At 39.6% G+C, this 24,000-nt stretch overlaps 1 protein-coding gene and 1 long non-coding RNA gene across 12 annotated transcripts in view; one reads left to right on the plus strand and one right to left on the minus strand.

Moving 5' to 3' along the window:
- MAGI1 (membrane associated guanylate kinase, WW and PDZ domain containing 1) overlaps positions 1–24,000 on the plus strand; it is a 600,870-nt gene that overhangs the window by 370,050 nt on the left and 206,820 nt on the right. The window lies entirely within an intron of this gene.
- LOC105854769 lies at positions 10,991–13,918 on the minus strand. Its single transcript, XR_001146290.1, has 3 exons — positions 13,551–13,918; positions 12,315–12,754; positions 10,991–11,703 (listed from the first exon to the last, which is right to left on the minus strand). It is a non-coding gene; the product is annotated as an uncharacterized LOC105854769 (long non-coding RNA).

Below are 24,000 nucleotides of genomic sequence, written 5' to 3' on the forward strand. Positions count from 1 at the left end.
AAAAAAAAAATAACATATTCAATTAAAGAAGAGTCTTCTCTTAATAACATATGGATTAGTCCTGGGCTAGGTGTAGGTTATTATATATCTATTTGGCAGCCATGTTAATTTATGTAATTGCTTTGTAATTTTAGCTGACATTTTTCATCAAGATTTGTTGCAATTATAAAGTAATTTGCACAGCAATTTATGTTGGGACATGGATGTTTCCACAGTATCCTTATAATCTATTATTTATATTAAGAGAAGGTTTCACAATATCTTAAATTCCAAGAATCAGTTAAGTCAAGTGAATGGGTTACAATATATCTTTAAAACAATTCTCTATAAAGCTGTGTTCAATGAAAATTAGTACAAATGAATTATTCTGTTTCTATAATAGTTTCTCTGCCTGTTGTTTTCTCTGTATATTAAGTTCATACAGAGGATCCTTTGCTTGATATATGCTCTGATCAGCTTACATAAAGCCCATATTGAAAAAGCTAACCAAAATGATCGACTTAAATTTGTGAAAGAAGATGTTACTTGTGTTATTTCAACTATAATATGAACAACAACAATAAAAACTTTATTAACCACTCTGTGATATTTTCCTGTTTCAGTTAAAATTAGCCAATTATTCATCCCTAGTTTTTGGGAATAATGCATCTTATTCCCAATAATGCATGGCTAAAAAACATTAAAAAAATGGTAAAAATATGTGTTAGGAAAAAGATTGAACAAATGGCAAGTCAGTAGGTTAAGATGTGGATGAAGTGTGGATGGTATTCTTTATACTGTTATCCTTACAGCTTTTTGTACATTTGAAATTATTTTCAAAGAAGGTATTTAAAAATAAGAAAATAAACCTGTGCTCTCTAAAAAGAAAACAGTATAGTTTTAGGGAAAGGGGATTATACAGAAGTGTTGTTTTTGTTTCCCCCCATTAATATCAGTGTTTTTGACCTAAATTGAGATTGTGTTAGTTTTTGACAGATTATGTCTATCAAAGTAGATAGAGACCAGACTGAATGACATTGTGCATATATTAAAGCAACATCCTAACACTTATGGAATACCAAGTATATGCTAAGTGTGTTAATTATAGTTTCTCAATTAATCCTTGTGGAATTCCAGCACAATGAGTGCTGCTGTTATTCTCATTTATGGGTGAAGAAACTGAGGCTTTGTAAGGTGAGGTGACTTGCTTTACAACTGTGGAATAGGACTGGAAGCCAGCCAGTTGTGATGGATGTTAGAGCTCCCACTTTTTAACTATTGCATTTCTTTGCTCAGACAATGTTTATGTGTATACATACTGAATAAGCATAGCAATATGTGAGGGCGGCCCTCTCTGGTGGTGCAAAGGGTTAAAGCTCAGCACTATGAAGCTGTCCACAGGCACTGCAGCACAAGCTCCATCCCTGGCCAGGGAGCTGACCCACATGGCACAGCAGACCTCTCCTGTCTCATCTGCTGCTCCCCTCAGCAGTATATTTCAGTCAGTCCACTGTTGCTCCCCACTCTGTCTCTGGTGAATCCTGTCATCCGCCACACTCTGGCCTGTACCCCAGTTCTTGTATGTGCAAATAAATAAATCTTAAAAATAAATAGGTGAGAAAAAATTACTGTAAATGGACCCAAAAATATCAGAAAATGGGGTTTTAGAGGAATATAAAAGTATAATTATTGTTAACTATTATTATTGACCTATGTTGAGTACCTTGTATTAGATTTTATTGTATATTAGCATAATTCATGTAATCCTCACAATAGTCCTGTGATTTAGATGTTCCTCTCCATATTCAAGGAAACTGAGGATAAAAAGGTTAAATAACTTGCTCAGGATTTCATAGCTAATGAGCAATAGAGCTGTGCTGTGCTATTCTGTCCCACTCTTTATTTTTCTTTTTCCTCTTTTTATTATTTTTTTTCTTACACCATTGTAATCCCCATCGTTCTCCTGCCACCATATCACCCATGAGCCATCACCATATTTTCTTGTGTTTTTCCCTCCACTGCTTTGACCCCTCCCTCCTGTGCTGCATGCCTCAGATCTATGGTCAGTTTGCATGTTTTAATGAAGTTAAAAAAGTTAGGTACAAAGTCATTTCAAGGTCAGTAAGCTATTGACCTTTGAAAGATTTATTACTTTGCCTTTCTAATTATAATGCTGCAAATAAATGAACTTGACATTTATTTTCTTTTCTTATCTCATAAGACAATTACAAACAGACCTTATAGGATAGTTAAGAGTTGCTTTTCTTTATCCGTTTATCATGAATTGCTTTGAGGATACACATTCCTTCTTTCTACCAGTTTTGCACAATTTCAACTTCACTTAATTAATGATTTTGGGGAAAAAAATTCTTGTGTCTGTTGAAGTAGAATTTTGAAAAGAAAATGTTGCCTGGATTATAGGTACAATGTCCTTTAAATATATATGTGACTTTGAAAATGAGGCATTAGATGAAACTATCAGGTGGATTGAAATCTGGTCCAGGTTCTGACAGTGTTCCTGCAATACTCTAGCTAATTCTGGGAGTTTACTTTTTTTTTTTTTTTGGTAGTAGGAAGAAGTCTGTAGCTACTATGATACGTTGAGTTTCATGTTTGCTGTTCACCCTGGTCCTCTATAAACCTCCTGTTGAAAGATGGCATCAGCCTTCTACGTATGGCATCAGCCTTCTACGTATCTTTGGAATCAGATACTTGTGTATATTTACCACAGTCTGGGCTCCCCTGGAGAATTTCATACTTTCTTAGTTGAATGTAGGTGTGGATCATTACAAATTGAGAAAAAAACTGTCAGATATAACTAAAAAGTATCTCTAAGGAACATGTAATAGTTGAAACAATTTCTGTTGATAAGACACTTGGTGTTTTGTCCTGAATTTAAGTTACATAACCATTAAGAAAGAGTGTTACTAGTTAAGACATAACCATTACCCAGTTCAATATCTGGAATACTTTGAACTTTTTAATAGACTCCCTCTTGTCTCTTCCCCTTGAATTCTTCTCTCTCGGGGAGATGACGATGATTTTGACTTAGCACCTTAGGTTATGTTTGCCACTTCTTGAATTTCATATGAAAGGAATAATACATTCTTTCATTCTTCTTCCGTTAACATGACTTCTGTGAGTATGTTCTTATAGTAGCAGTTTGTTTTTTTTCTCATTGTTTTTGTGGCCTTTTATTTTATTCATTCTTCTGATTTTTTTTTTAATTGTCTCCACTTTGCACATCTTTGTGCATGTGGACATATGTGCTCAATTCCCAACTAGCAGTAGGGTTGCTAGATCCCATTGAAGGGATGTGTTTAGCTTTGTCAGACATTGCCAAACAGTTTCCAAAGCAATTTATCCATTTACACTCACACCTTGTGAGTGAGAGTTACATTGGCTCTTCATTCTCACCAACATTTCCTATTGTCATTCTTTGAGTTTTCATCTTCCTTGGGATATGCGGTGGGATCTGATTGTGATTGTAACTTGCATTGCTCCTGCTGGAAATTGATCATGAGCACCTTTTCAAGATCCTTAATATCTATTTGGGGTCTCTTTTTGTGAAGTTCCTGTTCAAGTCTTTCCCATTTTTCTGTTTAATTGGGTTGTTTGTCTTTTTGTTCTTGCTGATTTATAGAAATAGCTAGGTTTTAAATTTTCACTCTGCTCCTTATTAGCTGTGCTTGGACAAGTTACTTGACTTTTTTGAGCACTGTCTATAGAATCGGGCCAGCAATACATGCTTGATAGATCATTGTGAACATCTCACAAGAGCTGGGTTCTAGCCTCTTAGGCATAGTTCCAAGCACAAAGAAGGCATGGGTAATAGTATCTAAATAAAGAAAAAATCTGTTCCTAGATGTATAGCCTATTAAGCCTTATATTGTGCTGCCTTTTCTTTCTTTCTTTTCTCCTCTGTCCTCTTTTTGGAAATGTTCTACAAAGGGAAAGACGGTGACCATGGGTATTGTGCACAACAGGCTAGAGGGATTGGTTTCTTTAAGGATAACTGAAAGGAACACGTAAAGTTATATCAGTTTTCTTAAGAATTTTGTCCTTACAGTGGATATAGTGAGAATAAGGAGAGAGATTCTGCAAAACAGAGAATAAAATAAAGAATTAAAAGAAATCTACCTGCCCTGGGTAATGACGGGAGCACACCCTTTATTTCCTCTTCCTCCCTTGTCATTAAACTTGGTTTACTAATTTGCAAACATAGGGATAAAAATACCTCCCTTCAAGGGTTATACTCAAGCCTAGCAGTCTTAGATTCCTATAAGCATATCACAGATGGGGGGTGGGGGCGGGAAGTGCCATGGATATTCATTAAGGTGGTGATGGGAATAATATCAGAGACACTGAATATATGTATATTAGGAGATGCTGAATATATGTATATTAATGGATATTGTGCAGCCCCAGTGAAAAGTTGCTTCAGGGACAGAGTCAGCAGCAGTTTGGGAGGAGTGTGACCTAGTGTAGGATGGGGAACTGAGCAACGAGCAAATAGTCCTCTGCTCTGCAGAGATCTGGTGTGCTAGCTGGCTGTGAGACACAGTTCCCAAATGTCCATTCCTATACTAGATTCATAAATGATGGCAATGACCTGAGCATCACAAACCATATGACATGAGATGGGTTACTTTGGTTGATTATATCTTTCTAAAATACACAGAAGCCAGAATGGAAATGAACCATAGTGCATAAGCAGTTATAGGAACTTGCCGTAAGCATCTTGATCAGCATTGACCTGAGCCTGAGTTTTGTGGGAACTGTCTGGAGAAATAGCGTGCTTCAATCTTCAGAGCACAGGATTGTGGTTGCTAAGTGAACAAAGGCTTTTTTTTTTTTTTTGCATAAAAGAATTGGGGTACAGGACAGAGTTGTGGAGCAGAGCAGGTGGATTTAGCCACGTGGTTCAGCTCCCTGGCCAGGATCCCACTCAGACTGTAGCAGTGAAAGTGCTGAGACTTAACCATTTGGCCACCAGGAAGGTGGGCTTTGGACATGGCTAGAAATGGTTCACATCCCCTCCATTCTATGCTTTGTGATCTTGGAAAACTACTTCCCTGAGGTTTCCATATAAAAATAGAAATGGTATCATCTCGACAAAATTGTGATCATATCTTACATTATAAATGAGAAACGCCAAGAGAAGCTAGCACATGGTATCAATTCAAACTGCAGAAATATATCCATGTAGTTTATGCATGGATATGCATACCATGTTCATTTCCATGACCACTGTTCAGTAAGCAGTTGGAGGAACACAGAGGAAGGAGCATCTTCAATTTAAGTACCTTGCTCCACACTAAAACTTGCTGGAGCTCATCTGTGTGTTGTGGGTCAAAATGGGCTTTATTGGCTTGGTGTTTATTATAGCAATTGCAATTGAGTTAAATCTGCTCTAGCTCTAACTCATCTAGGCTGAGTTTCTGATTTACTAACATAAGGCACATTGATGTCTGTATTCAAATGGCCGGTACAATATTGTACATTTATATCTTTTTTCCGCTTCATTAACTGTGATCTATAGAAATCCCTTCTGCATGCTGTAAAGGTAGGACAGCTACCCTAGAAAGGTCTAGTTTGTCCACAAGAGTGGCTAGCCAGATCTTTTACTTCTCCATACCTGACTCTCCATCACTGAGTCTTTGTCTGCAGAAAGTGAGCACGCTTTACAGTAGGGTGTGGCCCCAAAAAGTACAATTGCTTTTCACGAGTCATATACCCGGGCAAATAGCAAATTTGTATTTCCTGTGTCCCCTTCATTGTATCTATTCACTGTAACAGATTTTATTCAGAAGTTCTATTGGCTTGAGTATAGTGAAATGTTTTGATATGCACATGGTGAATATACTGTTTATCAAAGACAAAAAGGTGATTCTATAAGTTCAATGAATTCATAGTTTCATAGTCTTAAGGGCAGACAGATGTGGTGAAGAACAAGCCATTTGTTGAGCACTATAGTCAGACAGATATAAACAGTCAATTTTCACAATATCCCTTGTGAAAAAAACAAACAAACTTAAGGTTCCTGGAATTTTCATCTTTTATAGCCCATTACAAGGCCATTCTTTCTCTTATCAGCTATCTGATATTGCATATTTGTATTGTGTTAACCATTTTCAGGCATAACAGCTTAAAATTTGTTTTTTTCTGCATTTTCTTGGAAAATTTATAAAACTAACAAAAAAAACCTCATTTGATTTCCATCCAAGAAGAGGGTCATCTTTCACATCTTGAAGAGATATTGCAACACTAGTAATGCTTTCAACTAAATGTTGCATTTCTGTTCTAGTTCCATTTCTTATTGTAATTTCCAGCCATGGGAATTTTTTATTTTTCACTGCTGTTTGATTCCTCAGTTAACTAACAAGGCTGGGAATTGTGGAGTTGTTCCTTTACAAAGGGACTGTGTCCTCACATTTCTAGTTCAAGTTAAAACCTGGCTGGAAAACAATATCTCAAGCAGGTCATTTTTCCATTAGTGGAAATCAAAGGTTATTATAGGAAAAATATCCCTCCCTTTGGGTATATAAGTAACTAGGAAGTGCTTTGTTATTTGTGAAGTGATTTATCATTCATACGATGAAAGCCATCATTTTTCATAAGCTGTATTTTAAAAAAAAGCAACTGGTTCTATATGGGATTTATATGGAGTCCTATATGTTGGCCTATTTTTTTTTAAAGATTTATTTATTTATGCATACAGAACTGGTGCAGGGGTGGTGAGAGGATTCACCAGAGACAGAGTGGAGAACAGAAGAGGCTGACTGACGAAGAACACTGCTGAGGGAAGCAGCGGGCTTAACAGGAGAGGTCTGCTGTGCCATGTGGGTCACCTTCCTGGCCAGGGATAAAATCCAGGCCATTGTAGCTGGGGATAACTTGAGAGCATGAGATTTAGCCCCTGCCCTGCCAGGGAAGCCCGTAACTTATCATTTTAAAGTAATCCTCTAATATCAGTTTCTAGTCTCTCATAAATATGTGTGAATCCATAGAAAATAGATAATGTATAGTGGACATAGTGTGTGCCTTTGGATTAACATAAGACACTCTCTTTCTAGGGATCTTGGTAGAATCTGTCCACAAACCATCTCGGTCTAGTCTGTTTCAATCCTTAGTGGGGCTAGGAAAAGAGGGGCAAGATTGTTCTTTAACTTCAGTTTAGTTATAGTCATATAGATTTCTACTGCTTCTTAAGATAGCTTCATTAATTTGTTATTCTAGGAAATGAGCTACTCTATCTGATTTTGAAACTGACTGACATAAATCTGTACATATCAATTTTACACATGAAAATAAAAATACTATATATCTGTAATCCCTCTTTATTTTGAATCTAAAGTTGATTGTGATTTTTTTTCAATTTTATTAGCCCTTCTATAGAAACAGCCTTTCCTCTTGATTGTTTTCTTTATTGCCTACAAATTCCCTCTCTGTATCTCTGCCCTAATTTTACTATTCCCCTTTCCGTCTTTTATAGACAACTTTATGGAAATATAATTCACATACTAAACAATTCAACCATTTAAAAAATAATGGTTTTAAAAGTATTCACAATAATGTACAGCTGTCACCACAATTAATTTTATATTTTTATCACCCCCCCCAAATAAACCCTGTGCCCCTAAAGCCTAAGTCCCAAGGCACTATTTATGTACTTTGTATCTATAAACTTCCCTGTTTTAGACCATTTCACATAAATAGAATAATGCAAAATGTGACATTTTGCATTTGACTAATGGCATGATGCTTTCCAAACTCCTCTGTGTTGTAGCATGTTCCTTATTATTGCCAATAACATTCTAGTATAAGGATACACCTTCTTATTTTTGTTCATTCATCAGGTAATGGATGCTTGCGTTGTTTCCACTTTTTGATTATTTGTATCAATAATGTTGCTGTACACATTCATAGATGACGTTTTGTAGTGTATTTTTTCATTTCTATTAGATTTATAGCTTGGGGTGGATTTGCTGGGTCATGCCTCACCCTCGTATCTTTTTAAGGAACTGTCAACAATGGCTGTACCAAAAATTCCCATTTATAAGACTTCCAATTTTCCACATCTTCACCAATACTCCACATTTTTAAAAATTAGTTTATTTTTACATCATTGTGTTCCTTTTTCCATCTCAGTTGTAATCCCCATGAGTTTCCCACCACCAATTCACCCGTGTGCCATCACATCATAGTCCAGCGCACTCCCCCCCCCCCCCCCCCATTTTTGTCCCATTCCCCACTCCACTCCTGTAAAATGTCTCTGGTATACAGATGTTCATTATTATTATAATTTTCTCCCCTGGTCCTTTATACTCCTGCTGTGAGTGAAACCATGCTCCACTTTTAATGTTAACCACCCTAATGAATCTCATTGTGGTTTTGATCTTCATTTCCCCAGTGATGTTGTACTTCTTCTCATTATCGTATTGAACTGTACGCCATCTTTGTTCAAATGTCTGTTTTCAAAAATATATATATTCTCAAAGCTAAATTGGGTTGTCTTTTCATTGTTGATTAGTAGCAATTTTTTATATATCTTTATATACCAGTCCCCTGTCAGCTGTATATCTTTCTCAGATATCCTCTCTGATTCCATTATTTTCTAATGGCAGTATTAGTTTAGTATAAAACTTTTCATTTTGATGCAATATAATTTATGTTTTTTTCCCTTTTTGTTTTGTTGTGTGTGTGTGTGTGTTTTTTTTCATTGTCTGACCCAAGATCACTTATGCTTATATTTACATGGAAAAGATTTATTGTTTTAGGTCTTCCACTAGGTCTGTGATCCATTTTTAGCTAATTTTGTTCATGATGTGAGATGGCCTCATTTATTTGCAGGTATCCAATTCTCCCAACACTATTTGTTGAGTTTTTTACTTTTTATTTTTAAAATGTTTATTTAATCCAAAAATGAAAAAAATAAACACACTGGGTGGCTTCACTTATAGGAGAAATGTTGGGGATCCAAATAAGGGATCAGAGGAAAAAAAAGTAATTGTAATAAAGTAAGAAGCAAAAAATCAAGAGGCAACTGTAAACCAGAGACTCTCTGCATCGGGGGAGGAGAGAAAAGGATCAAAATAGGGGTGGAAAGAACACAAGGGACTATGATGATGGTGCATGGGTGAATGGTGTTGGGAATTTCACAGGGACTACACCCAAGATGATAAATGTATACAAATGAATATGTAAAATAAAATGCAGTAAAAATAGTTTATTACTTTGTGAGCATAAATTATTTTTTTCTCTAATAAATGCATTTAAGGCTATAGTCTTCTTTTGTGTATAAATTTGGGCATAAGACACTGATTTTATCTTAATTTTAATAATATTTTGACTTTTTTTGGTAATTTCTATTTTATTGCATTTTACTCTGAATATAGCCTGCATTATGTTAGCTCAATATAATTTTATCCAAAGGGTGTTTCTATTAACAAATAACTATAGAGTTGGTTTTTGTCCCATTTTTTTAGATGTGCCTTTCTATTCCATCCAGCAGTTCTATGTATTTGGTCTGTGCTCAGTAAGTATGTGTGAAAAGACTTGGAGAGAGCAAGCTTTTAGAGGAAATCCTCACTAGGGTTAGAAATGATTGTAATGCCTACTGACCACTTTTCTCTGTGCCAGGCATTTTTATAAGTGCTTTGTCCTGTATTTTTTTCAATCTTCATAACAATCCTGTGAGGCAGGAACTCTTTATTCCCATTGTAGAGATGGGAAAGTGGATATACTGCAAGGGAATATTTCCTACGCAATGATTCACATCAACACCGAGACAGAGGTGGGCGTTGAACATAGCTATTTTTGTCACAGATCTCCTCTCATAACCACCCAGTGTTCTGCTTATTCCCAAGTGGTCACTTTTCTACAACATTTAATCAGTTTGATTCCTAATCACTTCTCTCACTGTTTTGAATGCATCCGGGGGAAATCTTGCCTTTTTCTCACAATCCTTTATTAAAAATTGCTCTTAAGGAAGTATGTACATACACTTCACTGTCATTCTACACTGAGCCCTCAAGATACTGCATAGCTCCACCTTGAGTTCTAGGAATCTGGTGTCCACAAAGGAAAACTCTTCCATGGCCTATGGGTTTTAAATTTTGGGGGTGTAACAAAAGAGTTGAGAAGAAATGTGATGAAGTATCTCTTCTGTCTTACGCTGAAGACCACACAAACTCATAGAGTTTCAATCTTGAGAGCAAGTCTTTACTCATAAAGAATTAGTAGATTTTCATGGAATCTGTTCCTTCTGTTTTACTTGTAAATAGAAAAATCTGGTCTTGGAGCTCTGATTGAAAATAATTTGTTATTGTTAGAGGTATTTCCAAACCAAATGAGAGCTATTTTTCTCTCCCTGTTGAAGATTATAAAGCTACATCCTTGGATATTTATTGAATAAAAGTTCCCCTCTTTCTTTCATAAAGAGAATGATTTTGTATTTTTGTTCCCTTTGGTACAGTCTCTGTGTAGCTTCCCTGCAAAAAAGCAATTTAATTTGTACTGCACAATCATTTTCTTGTGGAAAACTAATAAAATACAAATTCCATTTCTCAGCATTGGGTTGTGGCTAAAAGCTTTTGAAAGTTTTATGTAGATTCTGCTTTTCTTCTTCTCTTTTCTTTTTTGATGATGATAAGAGGCAAAATGATGTGAGTGTTATTATGTATTATGCACTTGGTTGATAAAGTCACTATCGTCTTAAATTTATTGTTTCTCTTAAATCAAAAGTGTAAGCTAATTTACGTTCAGCTCTCAAGGCACATTCACCATCTTAAAAGTAGATGTGAAATAAAAACGAAGCAAATGAATGGTTTTCTTCCAAGGTATCTTGTTTTTCTGATGGACGGAATGTAGGCTACTAGTGTTAAGCACTGCGCTGAGAGGCACTCCAGGACCACCGGACTTGTATGCTTTGAAAGGGTTCAGTCATCTTTGTTTACAAAGGAAAAGCAGACTCTATGTGTGAAAGAACTTTAATATAATTAGTGTGCACAGAGATGGGGGGGAGGAGAGGGAAAAAAAAAAAGTACAGGAACTACAAGGACAAGAAAGTTCCTAATAAGAGTTTTTTCAGTGGGACACCCCAAATTACCCATCCCTTCATGGGCAAATGCCCTTCCAAACAGAATTGACCCATAAACGGGGCCACCAAAGGCAAAAGTTTGTCACAAGTCCAAGGCACCTTTTGGTGGGAACCATAGGGAAGAGGTTTTGAAGCAGGTTCCAGCAAGATGAGACCAAAGGAGACACTGTATAAAGCAACAGCTGCCACTGTCAGCCTCCCCAAGTGTCTCTCACATACAGCTCACAGCCCCATTTCCTGCCATTCCTTAGTCAGGGGCTCCCTCCAGGACCATGTGGGCACAGGAAACTGACATGCCAGGTAAGGAGGGAAGTCAGTGGCCTCTAATACTTGTCTTTACCCCATGTGTCTCCTTCGATGTCTGCTTCCCAGCAATATAGGGATAGAAGTTGGGCTGCAGAAGCAAGAGCTGTTCTTTTTCTTCTCCAGAGCCTGCCTGCATACCCTTGTTATACCGCTTCATCTGACCCCATAGTTAAGTGGAGGCTGAGAAAATATTCCCTCCCCTGTCATAGATGTCTGCTTTCACTGGTGTCTGCTGTTCACGTGGAAGTCATGGGAGCTGTTCCAGTTTGTAGGTCCTCCCGGAAGTAGCAGATGAAAGCTTCTATTTTGTGGGAGAACTTTATATAGAAATAAAGTTAGAATAATAATAATAATAACATGAATGATCGGTACTATTTACTGAGCACCTTTTTATGTGTGGTGAGCTGTACCAGATGTGTGGGATCGATTATCCTCACAACTAGCAGGAACTTTTGTTCCATTCTTTACACATGAGAAGCAGGCATAGAGTTGGCAAGTCCTTACTCACAGACAGCAGGAAAGTAAAGAGATGGAAATAGGCTAAGTCTGGCTCCAGAGTTGTGTCTGACCATCAAGAGTGACCAGAGGACAAGGGCATTAGAAATGCCAACACTATTATTCTGGAAAGAGATGAGCAGACAGTGACTGTTCATTGGATAGCACATGTGAAGGAACATATTTAATTTCTCAAATGCTATAATTTCCAACTGATATTATCTTTGAGGGAAAGATGTATATGTGTTACATTGGTTTTTCAGTGGCTCTATTAACCTGTGTTACCCTGTTCTTCCTCTTCTGTATGACTTCTTTTCCATTTTGTGAAATACATCCATTTTGAATGTGTTTTCTGTCTAATCTTCTCTCTACACCTCAGGAAGATAAATGTTTCCTTTCTTACCTCCTTTACTATTTTGTTGTTATATCTTACCTCAGGACACTTGTAGCCCCTTTATCTCCTCCAGTCTGTTGGATTCTTGAGTGTTGGGTGCACCTGGGTAAGGGAAAGGCTCTTGGGCAGTGTGAAGGTTTTCTCCTTCCTGAGGCAAGGAAGGGGCAGGATTCAGCAGCTGTCAAAAACTGCCCATTCAACAGTAGATAAAACTGTCTTCTCCAAAGCCAGAGGTCTCTCAATAAAGCATCACCAACGCTGTGAGGGAGTTGGGGAAGAATGCTTCCTCAGGAGAAATGGAGATAATATTGCTGAGTTTTCCAGATAATTCTAAGAGTACATTTGAATATCAGACAGAGACGCCCTAAAGAAACAGCTTGATTCAGGACCTGCTTCTACCCTTATCTTGAAGTGTCTGTTTCTTGGAAGTGGCTTCTTCAAATTAATATTCAAAATCTCTCTATCCACTTTCATTGTAACTGCAAGAAAGAATATTATTTTAAACATAAGAGATTTTATCTCTCGAAATTCCCTCAGGAGCTCGGGAAGAGGCAGAAGTGGGCCCCACAGAATGCGCTGCCTGCCCCCTGCTCTTAGGAAGTGAGGGTTTCACTTCCAACTAAGAGTTCCCACATCCCATACCACCACCCACCTACCCACTGGCCCACCCAACCTCTTGAGACTTGCAAATGGAGCAGCCCTATTTCCCACCTTTCCTCAGTGGGGGGCTCTCTGCAGGACCACGGGGGTACGGGAACCTGACCTGCCAGGCTAGGGAAGGCAGTGGCCTGGCTTGCTCCTGCCGGCTCCGCAGGTGCGGCCCTAATCCCCTGGCCTAGATATCCGGCAGCCTCTAGGAACCCGGGCTCTGTGATGTAATGCTCTTTTTTCACACTCCCGGCTTAAATACAGATGGAAATTGTTGTCATGTGTCGCCAGTAATATAAAAGGCGCAAGCTTGGGCATCTTCTCTTCCTTCTCACACCGTCAGCTGCTCCTCCTGCCAGCGCCTTCTTCCCTCGAAAAACTGCTCTGTGGTCAGGTGGCCAAGGCGGCCCCAGCTCGCCTAGGAAGGGGTTCAGATCCCACACCCCCACCCCCGCCTCTCTTTACAGACGTTGCAGAGCCGAGGACCAGCGTGGTGGGAGGCTCTTTCAGGCTCACAAAGGGAAGGATTAATCTTGGCGATTGGGCTGGGGTTTGCAGGCAAGAACAAGTGGTCCACGATTGCCTTCTCAATAAGCCCCCCCCACTCCCCCCCCCAACCCTGCCCACCTCTGGATTCGAATACTCCTCATCTGGAGGAAGCCGGGGCCAGCCAGGCGGCGGCAGAGGCGCCCTTCCACCGAGGTTTGCGCTTGGGTTGTGGGAATATCCATGGAGGTGAAGATGCCTTGCGTGGTGTGTGGACCAGGGAGGAGGGGTGGGGGAAAGCCGGACTAGCTTGGGAGGACCAGATGGCTGAGGCTGCGTTTTAATTCACCAGGCAGGCCCGTTTGGCCCGGCAGAGTGGGAGGGGGAGGGGGAAATAAAAAAAAAAAAATCTGGGGTCAGTGGGTAGGGAGAGGCCGGGCTCTGGAGCAGATGCCTAGTGAACAATGGAGCTTTTGAAGGGGATGTTGGAGGAAGTGTGGCGCGCGCTTTGTATTGCCTCCTCCGCATTGCAGGTTGGAATCGGGCAGCTAAATTTTAATGAAGTACATTCCAAAGTGGGCTCGTCAGCCTGGGCTTTCGGAGCGAGGGGCTCGGCTGAATGGGGACTGGGGGCAGGAGGGGGAGGGGGCCGTTGAAATGAGTTCCTGATGGATGGTAAAGGAGGAGATGAAAGCCTGCTCAGTGTGGAGAGCTGGGGAAGGGGAGGGGGGTAGGAATCATTACGTCCCCGTGCATATTAATAGGCTCCAGCAGGTGTTGGTAAATGTATGTTGCTGCATTGTTCGGGCGCCCTGGCTGGGGAAGGCTAGGGAGAGAGAGTGCTGCTTCTCCCGGGCGCGGCGGGCAAATGTCTTTGCACTTTGGAGGGCTTTGCTGGCTTCCGAGAAAATAAAGGCGGAAAGACCTGCGGTCCCTCTCCCCTACCTCCCATTTTAAAAAGAAAGAATGTGCAGAAGGCTTTCTAAGTTTGCTTCCTGGAAATTAAAGTGTGTATCTGAGCACTGTCTTATCTAGGTAAGATATGCATGTCTGTGGGCATCCAGAAAATATGAAGCGGAATAGTGTCGCTTGCTGAGTGCTGGCGAGCTGAAAGGCTGTTCTCCCGATTTTGTGCTTGTGAGTGAATGGTTCAAGTCAGGGAGCTGGGGATTTTTTTTTTTTTTTTTTTTTTTTTAAGAGGCAGGAATGCTCTTTCCTCCCCAGTCGTTTTCCCTGGTCCTAAGTCTAGCAGACCTGAGTACCTGGGTGGAAGGAAGCTGCCATCTCCATGGTGCTGGTACAGGGACTTTGCCTAACACACAGAGGGGGTGGATTTATGTGTGAGCCAAAGCATTGGGTATGTTTTGGTTCTTTATAAGGATTAGGTAAGTAGTGCCCTTTTCTCTTTCCTAGAGTTTACTGTGCTCAAGGCTCTGTAATTTCAGAATCATTTAAAAGAGGACTTAATAGTGTTAGTCAAATAAGGCCGGCTGGTTTTGTTGATGTTTGTTTCACTACTCCTCATGAAGTAGTATTGAATGCTTTCAAAGGCTGGGACCTATTTGTTGGGGGTTCAAATAAATCTGGAAGCTTTTGCATGAGGGCATTATGACTTTTAATATTTAAAAAAATGTAAGTATCGGTGTATATGCAATGAACATAAACCCATGTTTATGTACTTGGTAAACCACAGAACAGCATATTGTCTTTCTGGTTCTGGGGCAATACATTATAAGTTAAGAAAGGTCTTTTGTCATTTCAAGGCTAATACTTTATGAAAATGGGTGTCTTATGTGACTTTGAAAGTCTTCAAGTATTGATTGAATATGCTCTTATGTTCTTTTTATGATTTAACTTGTACTGTAACTCATCAATGAAGACTTGATTCCTCCATTTCTCAACAGAGGAACAGAGCATTCTGCTCTTATTTCCCAACACCTTTAAGCTTTTGGTTTTGGGGGAGGAGATGGGTCAGAGGGAAAGGCTCCCTGCTGAGAACCCTCCTCTCTAATCCCTAATTTTCATGCCCCCCTTCAACCCCACTGCATTAAATACTGAAGGTTATTTGTTTGCAAACCTATGCAGTTTCTTTCTTAGGCTGTGTATTTCAAGCTGTATATCTGTGGCAACATTTTAAAAAATGTTTGGGTTTTGGCATTTGGATTTGTTATGCTTTCAATAAAGAGATGTGGAATCAGCTGGCTGTTCTTTTTTACTTAATTATGACTCTGAATAGGTCTGTTTTTACCTTTGGACTTCAAGGCTTACCTGCAGCTCCTTGCTGTGAGCAAGTGTGGGCAGTTGTGTTTATTATGGTACCTCCCCCGGTGGGGACCAGAGCTGCACTTCCTCTTATGTTAACTGTGGAGGTAATTTATGATGTGCCCAATTGTGTCTGCTGGAGCTCTCAACCCATCAAACACAGGTTTTCTAAAAACTTGCAAATAAAATTTCATGTGGGTTTCATTAATAGAAAGGACTTCCTTGAAACACTTAATTTTTTTTTTTTTGTCTAGGATTGTTTTTATGATAAACAACTCTAGACCTTTGACATTATATATATAAACAGAAAATATACCTATGCATTAAAGGTTCCATACAAGCAACAATGATCGACTACTATTAAAACATATCTAGCAGAGGATTTTGGTGGATGTGCCTCTTTTCCCTCTGATTTTCTGTTTATTCTTGGTATGTGTGTGCACACAGGGAGGAAAAAGAAGAGGCACTGAACTCTCCATATTTATAAAGGTGACAATCACGTTGCTGGACACCAGTTATTGAAGTATTGCATTGTGGTTTCTACTTAACCATGTTCTGTGTCATAAAAAGTGACGTGATACCAAATGAGGTTGCCTATTTAATAATGCCAGTAAGCTTGCATGTAAGTTTCCAACATTTGCTTAATGGAGTTGCTCCAGGAAGAAAAATTGGGGCTACTAATAACTAAAAGTACTATTTCTAAAGTTGAATGTTAATATAGGTATAATATGATACCTATAGAAGAAGCTTAATCAAAAGATTCCTCCAATTAAAACTCTCCAAATGTTTTTCTTCATTTTTCTCAGCATGTTTGTCTTTTATCTTGGAGAAAAAGTTTATTTGATCATCAGACCCCAAATATTTGAATGTCAGCACATCCCCTGCAGTCATACTGACACCCTCTGGCACCAGAGACACTGACTGTCTTGGCATTTTTTGAGAAGTCCGGTGGGAAGAAAGGGTAGCACTGATAACCACTCTTTAGGTAACTGCCTATTGCTAACAACAGTCAGTTCTGGGATGACTGTTCGGCTTTTGAAGAGTTAAAACACTATGTGCAAAGACCTTGTTTGCTTTATCTCTTTGGCCAGGTCTTGGTAACAGGTTTCTGCTGTTGTGGGATCCTACTTGACTTCTTTTGGATGCTCACAGACAGGAAAATTATGCCCACACTCTTCCTATGAATAGTGCAGTGTACCATGTTTCATTGATAAATCTATTTGACTTGTGGTTCTTTACTGATAAAAATGGCGTGGAATCCATTAATTCCCTAACATTCTAGTGAATGAGTGACTGAATGTTTTTAGGATAGCTGCTGTATGTTATTTTCCTGATGGTCTTGGTGCTGCTGTTGCTGATTTTTATTCCTTCTGCCAATGAAATTGACATCTTTTATATTCTCAATAGGCTGTCAGACTCAAGAATAACAAAAAGATGTGAAAAATCGTAGCTAACTTTTACTAAGATGTTTGAGAAGATATTAAGCATGAGAGTAAAAAAGTGGTTTGGGGCTTGAAATTGAATCACTAGGTTGAATATTCTTGAAAAAAAAATTAGCTTTAATGTTTACTTGAATGAAGAGATTTTTAAAGTTTGTAGCCAAAACAACAGAATTCTTATAACTCTATTTTGTGAGTCTTAGCACTTAGAGGTTTTGCTATTACTCTTTCTACATCCCAGTTCTAATCACATTGCTTAGCACATATGAGTTTGATATATACTTGAATAAGTAGATGAATTGAAAATTTATCTAGTCATTTTTAAGAAGTTTGAACTATCTTCTAGAGTGGAATTGTCATTACTGAAACAGTAAAAGGTACAACTCTGAAAAAATATCTTAAAAATAGTCAAAGAGGGCCCTCCCTGGTGGCGCACTGCACTAAGAAACTTAAGCCACTTCTGCATGAGTTCGATCCCGGCCTGCCCCGGAGGAGATCCACATGGTGAGGCAGACCTCTCCTGACCCGCCCGCTGCTCCCCTCAGCAGTGTACTTCGTCGATCTGCCTGTTCTGCTCCCCACTCTGTCTCTGGTGAATCCTCTCACCCTCTGCATCTCTGGCCTGTACCCCAGTTCTGTATGAATAAATAAATCTTTAAAAAAAAAAAGTCAAAGAAAACCATTTCCCTTGTATTTAAAATTTGTATTCTTTCTCCAAAAGTGATCGTTTAGCCTCAGTTCTATTGGAAATAAAAAATCAGTTAGGTTTCTGCTTACTGAGTTATTGATCTTAAAAGTTGTCACTATTCTCCTAATTAAGAATCACCTTTCCCCTCTGTCTTTCCTGTCTAGTGATCCTTATTTCTGAATAACCACACTGGGTATGTTTCTTTGTCTTAATAAAGATTAGATAAGTAGGAATCTACACATTTGACAGCAACTATAGGAAATAATGGGGGTGCCAAAATATTCTAACTAATTATGGAACAATGCCAATGAGAGCTGCTTTGAAAATACATAATGATTATAGATAGAGACCTGAGAGGGAGGCAGAAGAACTAATGCTTTTAACTCCTTTCTGTGAAGTTTAGTAGTCTAGTTTATGGAGGCTTCTGCTGTTTCTTTTTCAGTATTTTGGGCACTTTAATTCACCAGGTATATTCTTTATCTGGGAGGTGATTTCATACTAGAACCAACTTATTTATAAGTATCTGGGTGGCTACTCTGTGTCAGGCACTCTTGATGTATTAGAGATAGCTCAGTAAATGAAACAGACAAAATCCCCTACTCTCTTGGAGCTTGTATTAGAATCATGTTAATTTAATCCTAATAAGATCAGGGAATAGGGAATAAAGTTGAAATGATTAGTTAAAACAAAATCTTTCAGCTGTGAGAAGTTTGTTCCTAAAAACTACTGTGGTTGGAAAAAACTGAAGTTTGCTTGATTGCTTGCAAAAAGGTCAAGCACAAAAGATGACAATAGAAAAATCTTGCTTCATTCTTGGTAACAACTACTTGGCATTCAAAGCATGGGGTGAAGGTTGGTCTAAGCCAATCAAATACTACTTAGATGGAGAGATTCTAAGTTGTTTCCCCTTTTCGTGTGTGTGTGTCACATTTTATGCTGTCATCACTGTGCTCGAATTCATCTTTTCCTCATTGATTCTTCATATGGGCAGTTTTCTACATGACAACATATGTATATTTCTCCATCATTCTTTCTAATAATAACTGGAACATAGATCTGTTAGGTGACTGTTTGCTAGGACCGGTTCATTTTTTTTCACAAAGGAACTCTAAGATATATTCACTTCTTCAGAAGTATTTACTTAGTAACCTGTGTGCTAGGAACTATTATCAAAGCAGACAAAGATCCCTCATGGTGTTTATGTTCTAGTCGGAGAGACAGACAGTAAACAGTAGATATAATAGTTAAGTACATCGTTGGTAAATATGAGGGGCGAAGTCTGGTAAGATGGTCAAGACTGAGCAGATGTGGGACGTTGCAGCTGTAATTAAGGTGGTCAGGGTAAGTCTCACTGGGACAGGAATATTTAAGTGGAAGGTTGAATACGTGAAAGAAGGAACCATGTGTGTTTCTGGGTAAAGTACTAATACTCTATTGCAAAAGTACAAAGGCCTGTGGTGTTTGCATTGCCTGGGGAATAGCATGGGAGCCAGAGTGGCTGGAACCCAGGGAGAGTGCCTGGAACTGTGGGAGGAAAGGTCAGAATGTAAGGGAGGGCTGACACTTCATACCAGGCATTTTTGATCATTTTAACCATTTTACACTGAGTGAAGTGGGAGCCATGAAGTCTTGCTTCGGGTAATCTGTTCAGGCTACATGAAAGAATGGAAGCTGTGATCATATCAGGAACCGGGTACCAGACTAGAATAGTAATAGTAGAGAGCAGACTATTTCAGTAGATCTGCCTGTTCTGCTCCCCACACTGTTTCTGGTGAATTCTCTCACTCACTTTTGGCCTATACCCCAGTTCTTCACAAAAATACCTACTCTTGGCCCTCCCTGGTGGCGCAGCGGGTTAAAGCACAACACTGAGAATCTAAAGCCGCTTCCGCATGAGTTTGATTCCCGCCTGCCCCAAAGGTGACCACATGGCGTGGCAGACCTCTCCTGACCCGCCCGCTGCTCCCCTCAGCAGTGTACTTCGTCGATCTGCCTGTTCTGCTCCCCACTCTGTCTCTGGTGAAGACTCTCACCACCCCTGAGCCTCTGGCCTGTACCCCAGTTCTGTATGCACAAATAAATAAATCTTTAAAAAAAAATACCTACTCTTTAAAAAATGGTAGAAAGTATGAAATAAATGGTTGGATATATGACAAAAGTGATACTACAATGACTTGATCATAGATGAAGTGAGGAGTGGGAAAAAAGAGGACCTGATAATATCTCGACTTCAGTGTACTTGAAGTGGAAGGATTAAAACTTTGCTTTCTGAATTGGGTCTTCTATTTGTTGAAAATCTGTCTTAGATCTTTGAAGATTTTTTAAGATTGAAGATGTGAAGATTTATTTATTTAGTTAGTTAGTTATATTTAGTTATGCATACAGAACTGGGATACAGGCCAGAGGTGCAAGGGTGGTGAGAGGATCCACCAAAAGACATAGTGGGCATTAGAATAGGCAGATTGATGAAGTACATTGCTGAGGGGAGCCGTGGGTGAGACAGGGGATATCTGCTGTGCCATGTGGGTCAGCTCCTTGGGTGGGAATCGTACTTGCGCTGAAGCAGCTGTGGCTAGTAGCCCATTATGTGACCAGGGAGGGCCCTTTATTTTACTTTTTTTTTAAGATTTATGTATTTTTATGCATAGAACTGGGGTGTAGGTGAGAGGAAGAGGGACTGAGAGGAGTCGCCAGAGACAAAGTGAGGAGCAGAACAGGTGTATCTACTGAATTACACGGCTGAGGAGAGGACTGGGGGAGACAGGAGAGGTCTGCTGTGCCATGTGAGTTAGCTCCCTAGCCAGGGATCAAACTCAGGCCGCAGTGGTGATAGTCCTGTGGATTAACCGCTACGCCACTAGGGAGGCCCAGATCTGAGGTTTTATTTTGATGAATGAATTTGAGGTGTCTGTTAGACATACAGCGGGCTGTCCAGAAAGCAGTGAGCTTGGACTCAGATTCCTGGACAACATTCTGTTGCCTGAATTTAGATCATCTGCAGAGCTAAATGTTAGAAACAATACTAAAAGGGGTGTCCTTGTACACAAGGCTGGTACCCCACTATGAATCTTTCTGCAGGTTAAACTCCTGAGAGTGGCATCACTGCGTTTAAGTATTTCCAAATTACGATTTCAAAAGAATTGGGTCACGTTTATCTCCATTTTAGGTACTAGGAGTATTTGTTCTTTCATCTTTGCCAAAATTAAATATCATCTTGTAAAATTTTGCCATGTTTGTACATGAAAAATTTTATAGAGACTTTACACATGAGCTCAGGTCCTTTGGCCTCAGATTCTCTGTCCAGCTTCTGGCAGGATTGGGCATTTTCCCTGCTCTGGGAAGGTATGTCTGTTGTGGACACAATGGTGACAGAGGTCATTTTTGGTAGGAAAACTAATTGCTTGAGGACTTAGTTCTCTGCAAGAGATTGTAACACATTCGGCATTGTTCAAGCAGCTAATTAAAGACTAATGTGGATACAACTAAGTAGCAATTTTAAAGTACATCTCTTTTAAAAGGGGGAATTTTGAATTATATCATCCCAATAAAGAACAGTTCATTCTGACACTTGGACAATTTTTAATAGTAATTGTGAATTAAAATCATGGTCTAACCATGGCAGTTAGAGCATTATGTGCCTTCATTGTTATTAAAGTTATACAAGGTCGAATAAGCACGAAGTTGGAATTTTTGTGACTTTTTTCTCTAGTATTTAATCAAATAGTTACTGTGACCAGCTGTATGGTAGACATTATACTAGGTGCAAAGGATACAGAGTTGTACCCTAAATAGCCTTTTCCCCTCAGAGAGATCTAGTGGCATTGGTGGGGAAATATATATGACTGATGATGGTCCCAGGGGAAACATATGACTAGTGATGGCCCCAGGTCATATGGGACATTATAGAAATATGTAAAGGAGTTTAGGGAACAGAGTCATTGGTCTGACTTTGCCCAGAAATCCATCAGAGAAGGTTTCCTGAAAGAGACGTCGGTTGTTGGTTTTGAAGGACAGATGGACTTGTGGAGCCATTCCAGGACGAAGACCCCTGGGTGCAGTCCATGGTACATGGGATATATGGAAAACACAAAGTCACTTATTATGGAATGTGCTGCTGGAAGAGTTGAGAGTGGCCCTTGAATGTTCTGCCAAAGAGACTGCAACTTATCCTGAGGGTAGCTGGAGTCTTGGAAGACTTTAAGCAGAAGATCAACATGGCCCTATCCATATTCTTGAGAACCATTTTGGCAACCATCAAAAACAGGGGCCAACAAGCCGTGGCCCTTAGACCACTGCCTGCTTTTGTTTAAAAAGTTTTATTGGTACAGTCATTTGTTTATGTATTGTTTATGCCCCTTGTGTGTGACATGGCAGACAGAAACTGTGTGATCTCCAAAGCCTAAACTGTTCACTCCAGGGCACTTTACAGGAAATTTGTCATCTCTCTCTCTTTCTCTTTTTTCTTTTTAAGAGATTTATTTATGCATACAGAACTGGGTACAAGTCAGAGGTGCAGGGGCGGTGAGAGGATTCACCAGAACAGAGTGGGGTGCAGAACAGGCAGATCAACGAAGTACACTGCTGAGGGGAGCAGCGGGGTAGATCATGTGGGTCACCGCTGGGGTGGGAATTGAACTCGCACTGAAGCAGCTGCAGCTTGCTTACAGTACTGCATCCTAACCTGTTGCTCCACCAGGGAGAACCTAGAAGTTTGTCATCTCTTGACATCATGACACAGATATTAATATAGTCCAAGTTAAGGTCCCAGTGTAAGCAATGGAATGTGAGAGGCAGGGCAGAGGGAGGAGTCCAAGCTGGGGCCCACAGGTTCCTGGGAAGAATGCTGATGTTTAAACTGGTAAGCCCCAAGAGACGCATAGGTGGAGATGTTCAGCAGACTGTGGGGAATATGAGCATGGGAGTAGTGTCGTGGGTGTTCAAAAACGGTAAGTTTAACCTGGAACTGTTTTCATGAGTCTCTTGTTAATACAAAAAGTGTAGAAAGTTAACCCACTATCGATTTAATAATCTGTTCTGGAAATGAGTCCCCATCTGCACTGTTTTCACTTTTTCTTGACCAGTTAAGACTTCATGTCCACACATGTCAGGAAAACTCTACACACTGCAAGCTGTGCGCACTGATCTCTTCCTGCTCTGAACTTTTGCATAACATTAATGGAAACATTTTACTGCCCTAGGTGTTCCTTTCTCAAGCAAACAGTTCTTATTCCCTACCTCAATCATAAGGTCAAGGTTAAGTTGTTGCACATACATTCTTGTGTCTTCTGGTTTACCACAAAATCACAATTCAGGTGTATAAATATTTATCTCTGAATTATCAAACCTCATATTCAAGTGATAGTAAAGAGCAAAATTATCTTGCCTCTAATATTGTTTATTCAGTAAAAACTGTTGGGCACTTAGTATATATGTCAGGTATTCTGCTAAATAGCAAGGGTAGAAACAGAGGGAGACCTCTGCTTTTCCAGTTCATGAAACTATGGAACATAGTATTGCAAGAGAAGTCTGAGATTTTATTCTTGCTCCTCCTCTTCTTTTATACATGTTTAAACTGCAAGAGCTAGAGCTTGAAGTGCCCCCCCCCAAGAGAGCAGTGAGTCTTTCATCTTGATTGTCCAAGCATTGAACAGCATGATTTGATTCCAATTCGAGAGCGATTCATTGTTTTAATGTGCCTTTCTGTACAGGGAGCTGCTCGTCATCTTTAAAGTGTTGATTCTGTAGTTTTTCTTTTTGCTATTCATGTAACCTTACCAGACTTGATTTTCGCTACATAAAGCTTTGCCTTAATGGGGTCAAGCTTAGGGAGGGAAGCCTCATCCCTGTTCACATTCTTATCTCACATAACAAGCTGGTATCTCTCTTCTTGAAAACTGACACAGAAAATGAAGGAACACAGTTTGTGGCAGCTTTCGGTTTTCATCATTACAGGAGTTGAAAGCACCAATTTTCATTTCATGCTCTGAATTGCTTGTAATATGGGTTTTTAGTGAGTCTTTGGTAGGCAGATGAGCCAGAGCATTGGGGATGCTTGTGAGAACAGCATCTAAGGAGAGCCAATGAATTGGCTAGGGAAGAGTACCAGGGGAGAAATGCCAAGGAAGGAATACCAAGGGAAGAATACCAGGGGAGGAGTGCCAGGGGAGGAGTACCAAGGGAAGAATACCAGGGGAGGAGTGCC

Source organism: Condylura cristata, unplaced genomic scaffold, assembly GCF_000260355.1.
Source record: "Condylura cristata isolate star-nosed mole 26May11 unplaced genomic scaffold, ConCri1.0 scaffold00004, whole genome shotgun sequence".
Classification (NCBI taxonomy): domain Eukaryota; kingdom Metazoa; phylum Chordata; class Mammalia; order Eulipotyphla; family Talpidae; genus Condylura; species Condylura cristata.